We start from the raw sequence: 14,411 nt of genomic DNA on the forward strand, positions 1-14,411 counted from the left end.
GGTCATTACGCGCTTAGCCAGCGTGACAGTCAGGCGTGGTTTATGTTGCTGAGGAAGTACCGGCTTGTGTCGTTATCGGTACTACTGCGTAGCGGAATTTTAGTTCGAAAGCACTACTTCACTAGCAATCTAGAAAACGCCTATGGGCCTCTCGAGCCTCGACCTTTGACCCTTGACCTTTGACTTTTGACATGAATTCGCTTGGACACGATGTGGCTCGGGCGCGAAAGTTTAAAAGAAAGTTTAAAGAAAGGCACGAAAGGTGAGATAGGAATGTAAGGCATTCTCTAGGCAAAGGCCAGGCGAATTCGAAGGACAATTCAAGGCAGCGGTAAAGCGTCCCTTTTACTTCGTCGTCGTATTTCTAGCCTCTGCCTATACCATAAATTTTCCCATAGTTCGCTGCGCTGCGCTCTCTACATTGCCCCACCAGCCGTCATATCCCACCACATTCGTCATCCTTTCCAAGTGTTTCGCCCACATGCCCGTACTGTTACCTGTGCCGCTTCTTTTTTTCACCGTGTTTCTGTAGACTGGAACGACCTCTCCAATGACATCGCTACCATCTCATGCCCGTCCAAATTCGCCGAAGCTGTTACCAACCATTTTTCAACATAACACTTGTTCATTTGACTGTTTTTACCCACCCCTTATGTAATACCCCCAGTGAGTCTTTAAGGTATTAAAATGAAATGAAATGAAATAGGGAAGCTAGTTCGAAACAAAGTGCTTTGGCACGTCATACACAGTTTAATGGCATTAAAAGTTTGTCAATTTTTTTAATGGGAGGTGGGGAACCCATGGAAGTTTTTTTCGTGCATTTTCTCTTTGATATTCCCTGTATTTACGTCAGGATATTCGCCGAGATTTTCGGAGAGAAATACAAGCGATGATGTGTCGGATCACACTACCAGGAGTTTCACGTAACATGAATCAAAGTTTAGAAAAAAATGAGGAACACCGCAGGTGCCTGAAAACAAATCCGGGTTGTTTGCCCTTAGATGGGATAACTCGTAGGATTTTCAAATTCTGTATTTTTAATTGATTATCTAAAATTAATATCCAAAACATGAAACATACGCTTTAAACTAACCGCGTGTAGTTAAGTTATAGCATTCAAAACGTGCGAATTCCTTCTAGCAACATACATTTTGCGTGGTCCTTTTTCTAATTTAAACAACGCCAGTATGAAACGAAAGGAAATATAACATGCAACTATTGTCTTGCATTGCCTTATAGCAGCAATCTAAGCCTTGTGTTCGACGAACGAAGTATGGCTGATGACCGTTCTAAAGTGAGCGACCGGCGCTCACTAGGGCGGGCTCTCCAATGAAAAGAAACATTTTAAGGACGGCTACCTTCAACTATCTGAGCACACCGCTTTTCATTCCTTTCTTGTTTTATATGTGTGACGACTGGACAAAACCGCAGTATCAGTTGCTTTTCAGAGGCCTGCCTATCACCTTTCGCAGACCGCTGAACGCTCTTTCCATGTCCCACACAAATTCGCTGACGCACTTTTAAGTCGGTGCTGCTTTCGACAACGGCCGCTAAGACAAACGTTGTGAGCGATGAATTAGTAGCGGAAGAGAACGGTCACCGGTCGTTTTTCGCATCTCGGGCGCTTTCTTAAAGTTCCTTAAATAAAAGGCACCGCACTGATTCGGATACAACTGAACCCGTTATAGAATTTAACATAACGAGCTGGGGCCTGCAAGCGATGTTACATATGCGCAGCTGATTAGCTGATTATTCAAGATTTCACAAGTACCTTGAGTTGCGCAACGGGACAAGAAGAAGGTGCTTTTGGGCTTGACCATATGTAGTGTACCACTTTACTTAGGCATTGCCTCGATTTACGTAAAGCTTTCAAAATAAAGCCCTTCATTTTTGACCATTCAAACTTTTTCGAAGTTCTGAAAACTTATGATGCAGTTATGAGTAATAAAGTCGCCAGCACAAATGTTGGTATCCATACCTCTCGTACTAGACCCGACCTTTGGTAAGTTCGTGTAAGCATGGCAGCACCAAATGTAATGCCTCGTTTGACTCCTATAATGGTTAAGCAGAGAGCCCTTGTCATCTATTTTTATACGAAGCAGCAGGCTGTGCACGAGGTGGATCAGCGAAACGCGCCGGTCATTCTAGCAAATCCCAAACACTTCAAGTTAAGCCGTGCGGACCATGTCAGGCGCATGCTTCCACGTCAGCCAAATTTCAATAGTGAGGAGTGGGGTGACTTGACGCCTCTGAGATTAAAACTCCTAGTACCTTGTTGTGAAGGTAGGTTGCGCAACCACGGGACGAACCACGAAGAAAGACACAGAGACACACACAAGTACAAGTACACACACAAGTACACACAAGTACAAGTACCTAGTACCTTAACTATCTGACATGACCCCCGGCGTGCTTCCCCCGCGTATGGATCCACTAGAACTTTCTTGGACACTTTTTGTTTTTGGACACTTACGTTCCCTGCGAGTGTGTGTGCATAGGGCGACATCAGTTGCCGCAATGTATCTTTGTTTTAGTGGAGGGACGGATGTCCCGTTTTGATCGAGAGTCCAAATAAACTTCTCTTAAGACTCCATCTTTCAAGCAGGCTGAATCTCTTCAGGCGGAAAAAGTCAAGACCTGCACAAGCGTGTTTACTGCAGAGAATGTTGGAGAAAGCTGGAAATTGATGGTTCTGACCGGTGCGCCGCATATTTTAGTGCCCTAGCTAAATAATGTAATGTGAATGCTTTGTAGCGTGGAACTTTAGTGTCGAAATGCAACTATACTGTTTTTGAAGTGTTTTGCACAAGCGCCATTATGGAATCCGTAGTAGAGGACTGCGGACTAAGTTATACTAGCCGGGAATCTTAGCGTTTGCTTACATCGCAAAGCACGCAGGCATAAACTCAGCATACACTTTTTGTCTTTTTTTACGTAATTTTACCATGTGTTACACATGGTTCATGATGAAATGTGTAGTGGAGGGCTCCGGACTATTTTATACACTTTTTGTCTCTTTTTATGTAATTTTAACTTGTGTTACACATGGGTCACGATGAAATGTGTAGTGGAGGGCTCCGGACTGATGAAGACTAGTCGGGAATCTAAAGATGCAATTTGAAACACGTAGTAAAAAAAAAGAAAACAAGCATGTTATCAGTGCACGAAGGTTTGTTTCCTAAAACAATGCAAAAACTGTCATAAAGAGGTAGTTTTTTATACCGGCCTTCAACCAATTGAGACGTAACTGGCGGGAAAAAAAATTGCCGACGATTACGTCAATTCCTAATGCGAAATTTGAGCGCTGCTCATTCATAATAGTTCGTTTTTAGGGAAAGGAGATGGCGCAGTAACTGTCTCGCATATCTCGGTGGATACCTGAACCGCGCCCTAAGGAAAGGGATAAAGGAGGGACTGGCAGAAGAAAATAGAGGCGCCGCACTTGAGGGCTCAGGAATAATTTCGACCACCTGGGAACCTTTACGTGCACTGACATCGCACAGCAAACAGGCGCTTTCTGCGTTTCGCCTCCATCGAAACGCTGCCGCCGCGGTTGGGTTCGAATCCGGCTATTCAGGCTTAGTCGAGCGTCCTAACCACTGAGCCACCGCGGCGGGTGCAGCTCATTAGCCCTTTCAGCTTCTCGGTACATTGATGGTTTGGTTTATGGGGGTTTAACGTCCCAAAGCGACTGAGGCTATGAGGGGCGCCGTAATGAAAGGCTCCGGAAGTTTCGACCACCTGGGGTTCTTTAACATGGACTGACATCGCACAGTACACGGGCCTCTAGAATTTCGCCTCCATCGAAATTCGACCGCCGCGGCCAGCATCGAACCCGCGTCTTTCGGGTCAGAAGCCGAGCGCCGTAACCACTGAGCCACCGCAGCGGGTTAACCAACCATTGATTAGAGATGGACGACGTCGACAGAGAAGACCCCTGGGGATACAACCAAGGAGAAAACATCTCTGAAGGTGCCCAAAATCGCAGAAAAATACTGGCTGTGGTTTACCTCTGGTTAAACCTGGAGTGACGCGATTGCTACAGCTGGCCGAGTAGAACTCGCTCAGTCGAACTACAAAGTCCGTCTTTCACCCCTGCGTTTCGCTGGGCGTTCCTCTTTCACCTGTGTCCTTGGACGTGGATTGATAGTTACTGCTGAAATTCCTTTCCTAAAAATCATTTTTCACATTACGGAGCTTCCTTCTGTTTCTTCTTTCACTCCCACGTCCTCCCTTCATCTTCAAACGAATGACGGGTGTCCACCGAGATGTGCGAGACAGTTACTGCGTGATTTCCTTTCCTCAAATACAATTTTCATTTTTTTTTCACTACGGGCCGGTCTTTCTTCATTCACTCCCACTTCCCCCCTTCATGTACGGTGCGGTTAGGGTGCTCACCGAGATGACAGAGAATTACTGCGGCCTTAATTAGCGAGCTAAAGGCCATGAATACGCTTAGGCTTCGCTGTTGTTAAGCGATGTTATGCTACTGACGATTTACTTGGGTAATCTGTGACGTCATCAAACGGATGACGAGTGTTCACCGAGATATGCGAGACAGTTACTCCGTAATTTTCTTTCCTCAAATACAATTTTCATTTTCTTCATTACAGGCCCTATTCTACTCCGTCTTCCTTCTTTCCTGTACGGTGCGGTTCGGGTGTCCACCGTGGCGGTTGCTAGGCAACGGCTCAAGATCGGTGCGACCACGGCCGAGGTGCAACCACGGCGAAAGTGCGACGATGGTGAAGAGGCGGAGCGGCTGGCGTAGCTACAGTACTGTAGCTATCGCTACAAAAAGCAGTAGGGCTCGGCCTCCACCGAAAGGAGGCCGCCGCGGTCGGGTTCATACCCGGATTCGAACCCAACCGCGGCGGCCGCATTTCGATGGAGACGGAAAACAAAAGGCGCCCGTGTGCTGTGTGATGTCAGTGCAGGTTAAAGGTGGTCGAAATTATTCCGGAGACGACCAGACACCTCTTTCTCTTTTTCTTCTTTCACTCCCACCTTCCTTCCTTTCTTACCGTGTTATTTGGGCGTTCACCGAGATACGTGAGACATTTCCTTTCCTCAAAACAAATTTTCAATTTTCAGCGCCGTAGCTGTATTTTATTCCTTGGCGTTTCGTTGCTTCCAAAAGTTCCGAATGCTGTAAAAGTAGGATATATTTCTTCTTGAACTCCCACCTTGCTCCCTTTCCTTACGGCACTTCAGGTGTCCAGCGAGATATTTGAGACAGATACTGCATGATTCTCTTTTCTCAAAAACATATTTACCAGTTGAGCTTTTCATTATCATGTGATAACTTCACATTCGTGCGCAATGTATATTTTATAATCACTCACCTGGCAAGTTTTATTTTTCAAGGTAAAAACGGACTGCGTTTAGCCTCCCTTTTGGCCAATCTTGCGGTTTTCAGAAATGCGCATTTTTTTTCTTTGAAGAAAGAAAAACGAAGTTCTTTTTCCAAATGCAAATGCCAATAGTTTACTCTCTTGGTACATGCAGCACTCCTTGAGACAGTATACAGCATTGCGCTACTCCTAGAGGAAGACAAGACAAAAGCGAAATGACCGCCATTTACAATGCTTTCAGATTAACTATTCTGAAGTTTCGAGCATAAATCATACCTCCTTCTTGTGTTTGCGATGCCGTGTGAGTAAATGCAGCGATGAGGGGTTGATTCCGCTTGCAGTGAATCTGGTGATCGAGTAGTGTATAGTGTATAGGCCAGATTTGTGTATCTGCAGTACCTATCTGTGCCTTGCAGTTTTATCAGTGCTTTTGTATCTACCCCTTCCAAGTGGGGGGGGGGGGGGGGGTTGTAAATTTTGCTTGAGGCCGAGTTCATGTCCCTGCTTTAGGCATACTGGACTCGCCCGATGCAACCCCGCCCCGCCATGTTGAGCGGATGTGGGTAGCTGCGCACTCCGGGAATCCCGGAAGCGAGGCTGCCAACCTTTCAGCCCGAGGTTCTTTAAACCGGGCTCAGGTGGCCTCGGGTCGGGGATTCACGAAGGAGCGCATGCACACATTCAGGGAGCTGACCCAGGCATACAGAGCCTCACGCCAGCTCTACCCCCCGCCCCACCCCTCTCTAGATAACAAACACGGAACACTCTGGCGCAGACTACAGACACACACTCTCCCCTCACCCCTTACCCTAGCCCACTATCATCCCTCCTTCCCCACTCCGGCATGCGTCCTATGCGCAGAACCCTTCGCCTCTTCCCTCCACATCCTTTCCCTCTGCCCGGCGGACCCTCCCCCGCGGGACCTAGAGAACCTCAAGACCTGGGAGGACTGGGAGACCCTGCTGCGCTCGGAGGCCCCGGCCGTGCAGACCATCGCCACCGGCCGGGCTGCCAGTGTTATGGACCTCAGGAACATAAACACTTGAGTGCAGTGGGGTCGTGCGGGGACCCTGGGGAGTGCCCCGAATTCCTGTTGAAATAAAGTTTCCTCTTTCTCTCTCTGACGGCACACAATAAACTTCTCTTTGTGTGGAGGAAGGATGCAGTCCCTAATGAGCAAGCTATGTGGTGCTTCCTTGACGCGCAACTTTTCGACTTTGGCGAGGATGCCTTTCTGCGCCGGTGGTCGACGCACCACGTACATAATACACAGTACATAATAGACATTAAAGGAAGCTTTGAGCCAATCATTTGTCAAGCATTTTCATTGTTTTCAGCAAAAGTATTTAGAGATATAACAAAAAAAATCATTCCAAATATCGCACCTGCAAAAAGGAGAATAAAAGCAAAATGAACAGTGTAAATAGTGCAGAGTAGATACACATGTAATGTCCTGTTATCCCGTTTCTTCAACAGAAAAGTAATGTATCATCAGTGCCAGGGTGTCTAACCAGAATTTTGCCGGGTTCGATTCGGGTTCGGCTTTACACCTTTTGGCTTCACTGTGGGGTTTGGCTTCGGAGAGGCAGTCTGTTCCGGTTCGAGCTGGTTCGGACCGTAGCGCACCGGTTCGAACAGCTTCAGGTCCAAAAAATTTGCAAACGTAGATGCATTTTAATCTGCCTTATTATGCTGTTTACTTTTCTGTGCAAGGTTGGTATATAAAATAAGATTGCGAAGTGGTTAATAAGAGCTGCTCTCTCACTTTAGCAGCTTTAATACACAGTCCGTGTCAAAAACGATTGGAATTTACGTCAAAACCCGCTAAAGTAAGTAAACTAAAAATTGATAGAATTTGGCTATATATTTGGTAGACTATCTGATGAGGTAGAAAAGCCTCCACCTTATGCAGTTTCGGAGACTCCGTCGCAGCAGCCTCGCCTTCAGTTCGTGCTAGTTGGGAATTTCTCCTCTGCAGGGAACTTGATCCGGCGCCACATGCGGCCTGTACGTTACACAAGAATATTGACAGAGGAACCTGTCCTGGATCTTCAGCTATATACGGACAAGCGTCTTTCCGTCGCACCCAAAGCGACTTGCCAAGCGATCGCTCACCCCACTCCCGGCACACCTCAACATGTATCTTTTGAGGCCACCAACACACCCCCCCCCCTCCCACTGGCCCTCTACCACATGGCATTAGAATATTCGAGGGCCTCTTAAACTTCCATGCCCCGCCATAACCACGTGTGAACAGAGCCTCTCCTTAAAAAAAACTTACTAAACTAAAAACAATATTTAAAACACCTGTTCGACACCACCCCTGTAACTCGCGAACATTATTGCAGTGTAGTTGTGCGACTAGTGCAATGTAAAATTAAAATATCGCTCTTGCTCTGTACTGACGACGTCGCCATTTTTTGGTTCTGATAAAAGCAGTACGATCAAAAAAAGCTGGCTTGTATGGGTTGAAGCCCTTCATTTCTGTACGCTAAAAAATTTGCAACCTCTTCGTTGCGACGTTCCGTTGCGACACTGTTGTGAGTGCTCCATTGTTCCAGGAAGAAGGTACATGCACCATATAGAACTGTTGCGCCTTTCCTGGGACGCTGGGACGCTTTTGTCTATGCGTAGACAAAATTTTGCCATTGATAGAGTCTGGCGAATCGGTAATGTAAATTTTGCACGTCAACCATTTCCAGTTTTCTATTTTCAAACCACCAACCTCCCCTTTGTGGCAGCTGAGCTTAATGCAATGCAATATGCAATAATCATTATGCAATAATCATTAGCCGCATTACATACCACCTCCCATACCACATACTCACTCAGCGGCAAACACAACAGGCAGACATCCTAATACGCACGGCTGTCACCTCTGCCCTACGTCTTCCACGGACGGTTAGCACGAAACGTCTCCTGGCCACTGGTACCCACAATACAGTGATCGAATTAATAGAGGCTCAACGCACCAACCAATTAGTCAGCCTGAGTCGCAGAGAAACAAGTCAACGCCTAATGAAACAGCTACGTCTCAATCCACCCATTACCACCCCAACAAGTCCTACACCTTACATGATTTCTCTGCGCACTCAGGATCACATATATCAGAAGCCCCTACCGCGCAATATGAGCGCTAGTCTCCATCAGGGTAGGCGGCAGGCACGAGCGAGCTATTACACGAAAACGTACAGCAACCGCTCCGATATCCTTTATGTCGACGGGGTAGAAAATTCGAAACCAGGATATTTCACGGCAGTCGCAGCCTATGAAGACGGCACAGTGGGGGCGGCCGCCACTATCCGGACTAATTCGCCTGCAGAAGCGGAAGGAGCCGCCATCGCACTTGCTCTGGCCCACTCCACCGTTAACAAAAACGTAACCGAAATTTGCACAGACTCCCAGGCCGCCTACCGCCACTACCTAAAGGTCGTGGCGACGCCGGCAACACACCGTATTCTTACCACAGTCACGTCTCTCGACCGAACGGTTACTCTGTCGTGGGTCCCTGGGCATGCCTCGATCCCTGGTAATGAGCGCGTTCATGCGCTGGCCCGAGAACTCTCCTCCCAGACCCAGGATGATCAGGCACTCAACCCTGCGCAAGAAGCCCCATCGGTCCTCGCTACATATAACCAAATCATCACATTTTACAAACTCAGCCGCATGACACTGCCACCACCCCACAGTACCTTGTCGCCCTCATCCAGCACCACATGGCGACAATTGCAGACAGGCTGTTTTATTATGCGAAGCATATTACTAGAGCTACACTACAGCCCGTCGAGCGCGGCGGTGGAGTTACCATTGACCTTTAGCGTGACCACGTGACACCACGTGACAACATGACGTCACAGCAGAGGAGAGATGGGCTGCCGGCCGCGCGGTCGGCCGCGGTGGTAGAGGCTCCACATCAGAGGCGCTGCAGCTGACCACGTGACGCTACAGCAGCGGTATAAAGCTGAGCTTGCCTCACCTATAGTGCCTATACCTCAGCTTTCCAATGTACTTTCCATGGGTGCCAAGAATGCTGTTGTAGCCGGTGCTGGGGCAGCGGTTGTACACTCTGCATTGAATTCACCGATGATCACGTATATAGCTGCCACGGCAATCCTTGCTACACTTCTAGTGGTTGTATTAAAATGACCAAGTATTCAACCAAGGAAAGCCATGTATTACCAAGCCTAGTCATCAATATGCTTCGCATCTGACTAGGCTTAACCTTAGCTAAGCTTCAGCCATTTTTTCCCACCACAGCCTCTCGTGCTTTCACCCCACCTTTCCTCCTGAATGTACCACCTGTGCCGTGCCCAGATCCACACTTTTCCACTACCTTTGGGAATTTCCTTCCCCAAAGGCAGTACACCCCCTTCCCCAATCCCACTCATTCTTCCTGGGAGGTTTCTTTACGGACCGCTCAGCTCGCAGGCCAGAAATGGGTGGTGGATCGCGCTTCACGTGAAGCCCAAGCCCGTGGACTTCTGGACCAGTAGGGGACCACCCTGGAAGATTTTTTTGTGTGTGTTTAATAAAGTTGTTTCCTTCCATACATCCTTCATCTGTGTCCTTGGACGTGGATTGACAGTTACTGCAGAAATTCCTTTCCTCAAAATCATTTTTTACATTACGGACCTTCCTTCTGTTTATTCTTTCACTCCCACGTCCTCCCTTCAGCTACAAACGAATGACAGGTGTACACCGAGATATGCGAGACAGTTACTGCGCAATTTCCTTTCTTCAAATACAATTTTCATTTTTTTCACCACCGGCCGGTCTTTCTTCATTAGGGATCTAGCCAGGGAAGCTGATCGTATTAGGCTCACCATCATCACTGACCACACCCAACCCACGCGAGTGGGGTACAGCATCAACCGAGATTCGTGCCCAGACTTCTCATTTGTCAGAGGGGTAAGGCACGCAAGATGGGAAAATGACGCCGAAACTTTAAGACGACCCACAGGATCGCGCACCAATTCCAGGGCACTGACGAGGAACTGCTACAGAACATCAAGCGGCGTTATATCGGCAATGCAACACTCGCCGACAGCAGCTTGGCGTACACGGCCGGGTGAAGCGAATCCCGCTCTGGAAGAACCCCTTACCATAGAAGAAGTCAGACACGCTGTGATGTCCGCCACAAAGAACACAACACCAGGGAGGGATGGCATCACCAATGCCATGATAAGGAATCTGGATGACAATTCAATCAAAAGATTCACGGAATTCGTCAATAAACACTGGGAACAGGGGACCCTCCCGGACGACTGGCGACATGAGGAAATAGTAATGATTCCGAAGTCCGGAAAGACTCCAAACATGGAAAATCTTAGAGCCATTTCCTTAACGTCATGATTGGGAAAAGTGTACGAAAGAGTTGTGCATCACAGGTTGCAGACCCACCTTGAGGATAACGAACTCATGCCATACACTATGTTTGGAATTCGAAAATACCTATCGACACAAGACGTCCTCCTGCAGATCAAGGAGGAGGTGCTTACTACCGTTCCAAAATATGGAGAAAGCATCTTGCTCGCTCTCGATCTTAAAGCGGTTTTCGACAACGTCAGTCACAGGGCTCTGCTGGAGGGGCTCAGCAAACTAGGTTGTGGGCAGAGAATATTCAACTATGTGAAAGCCTTTCTGACTAAACGAACCGCAACCATTGGAATAGGAGGCATCAGGACTGACACCTTCAACACCCCCGAAAAAGGAACACCGCAAGGCTCTGTGCTATCACCTATGCTCTTTAATATTGCAATCATTGGTTTAGCAAGGGCGCTCGAAGAAATTGAAGGAGTCAGGCATGCCATCTACGCAGATGATATCACAATCTGGGTGACAAGGGTATACTTAGGAGAAAAACAAGAGCTTCTTCAGCGCGCAGCAGACACGGTCAACGCATACGCCCGACACTGTGGACTCCCATGCTCCCCTGAAAAATCCGAGGTGCTCAGAGTCTACAGACAAGGGTATGATCTGCAAAACTCCATAGATATCTACATAGGGGAAACGAAGGTTCCGGAAGTATCGAATGTTAGGATCCTCGGCATGTGGATCCAAAGCAACCGTCGTATTGATCACACGAACAGACAGCTAGAAAATACCACAGCACAGATCACCAGGATGATTGCAAGAATCTAAAACAGAAGAAGAGGTATGAAGGAGGAAGACACATGTAGGCTAGTATAGGCCCTCGTGGTCAGTAGGATTTTATACAGCGTCCCCTACCAAACACCGCTCGAGCAAGAAAAGGAGCAGTTAGAGGCAATTCTTAGAAAAGCATACAAATGCGCTCTCGGACTGCCGGTCAACACTTCGACGGAGAACTTCCTTAAACTGGGCATAAACAACACAGTACAAGAGCATATCGAGACCCACCTTCTCGCGCAGAAAACAAGAGTGGTGCTGTCCGCAACAGGCTGAAACACGATGTGGTTGCTGGGAATGAGGGATGCTTTGAAAGAAATAAACAGCGCAGCGAGCGCTCCAAATGAAATCAGGAGGATCATTGAGATCAGTCCAATTCCAAAAAACATGCATCCATATATATATAAGGCGAGAAGAAAGGCAAGATCTGAATTCCACGAAAGAAGCTTCGCCGGGGCAAAAGACATATTATACGTTGACGCAACAACATACAGACACAGATACGGCTCGGCAGCCAGCGTTGTGGATCACCAGCTCAGGGAAATCAACTGCGCTTCGATAAAAACCAACAACATCATCGAGGCTCAGGAAGCAGCAATTGCACTCGCCATCACCCAGCAGAGTGACGAGCCCCATGCACACATCATTACAGACTCGCAAGAGGCGTTCAGAAGATACAGCAGTGGACGCATATCCACTGCAGCCATTCACATACTCAAGGCGAGGACAATCACTTTTACGAGATCCTTCATCACATGGACACCAGGCCATGAGGCTGTCAAAGGGAACCAATGTGCGGACGCCAATGCCCGAGCATACGCCAACCGGGAGGCGCGCATCGAAAGGGAACTGGACGCAGTCCCTAGACGGTATGAAGCCATCTTAGAACACCAAGGAGCCCTCCGTAGGACCTACCCTGCTCCCCACACAGACCTTAGTAGAGAGCAGTCGGTTGCCTGGAGAGAACTGCAGACTAATACATACCCCAATCTGAGTTTTATCAGCAACATCTATCCTTCCACGTATGCCAACAAATGCCCGCTATGCGGTGAACACCCAACGCTTTACCACGTTACATGGGCCTGTCAGAAAATGCAGGCAGCGCCGATAAACAACACACCAACACCGGAGCAGTGGAAGGCTGCGCTGTCCAGCTCGAAGCCTGAAGAGCAGCTCAAGCTGATCGACAGGGCTTGCAAGATTGCAAAGGCCGCTGGGGCCCTGGACTGAGGGCTCCAACCTATGCTGCGAGAAAGAACCATTATACAATAATGTTTTTCATTCATTCATTCAATCATTCATTCATTCATTCATTCATTCATTCATTCATTCATTCATTCATTCATTCATTCATTCGCTCCCACTTCCTCCCTTCATGTACGGTGCGGTTCGGGTGCCCACCGAGATGACAGAGAATTACTGCGTCCTTAATTAGCAAGCTAAAGGCCATGAATACGCTTAGGCTTCGCTGTGGTTAAGCGATGTTATGCTACTGACAATTTACTTGGTTAATCTGTGACGTCATCAAACGGATGACGGGTGTCCACCGAGATATGCGAGACAGTTACTCCCTAATTTTCCTTTCTCAAATACAATTTTCATTTTCTTCATTACGGCCCCTATTCTATAACTCCGTCTTCCTCCCTTCCTGTACGGTGCGGTTCGGGTGTCCACCGTGGCGGTTGCTAGGCAACGGCTCAAGGCCGGTGCGACCACGGCCGAGGTGCAACCACGGCGAAAGTGAGACCATGGTGAAGAGGCGGAGCGGCTGGCGTAGCTACAGTACTGTAGCTATCGCTACAAAAAGCAGTAGGGCTCGGCCTCCACCGAAACGCGGCTGCCGCGGTCGGGTTCGTACCCGGATTCGAGCCCAACCGCGGCGGCAGCATTTCTATGGAGACGGAAAACAAAAGGTGCCCGTGTGCTGTGTGATGTCAGTGCCGGTTAAAGACGCCCAGGTGATCAAAATTATTCCGGAGACGACCAGACACCTCTTTCTCTTTTTCTTCTTTCACTCCCACCTTCCTTCCTTTCTTACCGTGTTGTTTGGGCGTTCACCTAGATACGTGAGACATTTCCTTTCGTCAAAACCATTTTTCAATTTTCAGCGCCGTAGCTGTATTTTATTCCTTGGCGTTTCATTGCTTGCAAAAGTTCCGAATGCTATAAAAGTAGGATCTCTTTCTTCTTGAACTCCCACCTTGCTCCCTTTCCTTACGGCACGGTTCAGGTGTCCAGCGAGGTATTTGGGACAGATACTGCATGATTCCCTTTTTTCAAAAGCATATTTACCAGTTTACCTTTTCATTATCATGTGAGAACTTCACACTCGTGCGCAGTTTACATTTTATAATCACTCACCTGGCAAGTTTTATTAAGGCGGAAGCCTTTAATGTCTCATCGTTGTAAGCAGCAGTTGTGGACAGAAAATGTCACGCTTTTCAATTGGTGGAAACGGTCGTGACGTCACAGTGCGCGAATTTCAAACGGGGCCAATTGTACTTTGGCTAGTAACCATGCAACCAATTGAAGGGATCGTATAGTGATGCTCCAATTAAGTGGGACTGAGCTTAGTTAATTGCTTAATTACCCAATTAGCCTAATTAGCTCTACTAGTCAGGCCATATAAATAAATAAAACTGATTAAGAAATTGGTCGAGCTCAGGAATCGAACCCCGGTCTTCGGCGTGAGAGACGAGCATGCTATCCACTCCGCCATGCCAGCTCGATGGTTTGGAATGAACAAAGGCGCGTCTAGTGAATACGGTGTCTTCACTCACTCTTATCCTCCTCCATTCCCTTCCCGCGAGGTTTAGGTGTCCACCGACAAATGAGAGACAGATACATTTCCTTTCCCCAAAAACCAATTTACTGACGAGCGAGGCGTAGAACCGAATGGGCGATGGCGTT

Source organism: Amblyomma mixtum, chromosome 1, assembly GCF_055824585.1.
Source record: "Amblyomma mixtum isolate Tamu chromosome 1, ASM5582458v1, whole genome shotgun sequence".
Taxonomy (NCBI): domain Eukaryota; kingdom Metazoa; phylum Arthropoda; class Arachnida; order Ixodida; family Ixodidae; genus Amblyomma; species Amblyomma mixtum.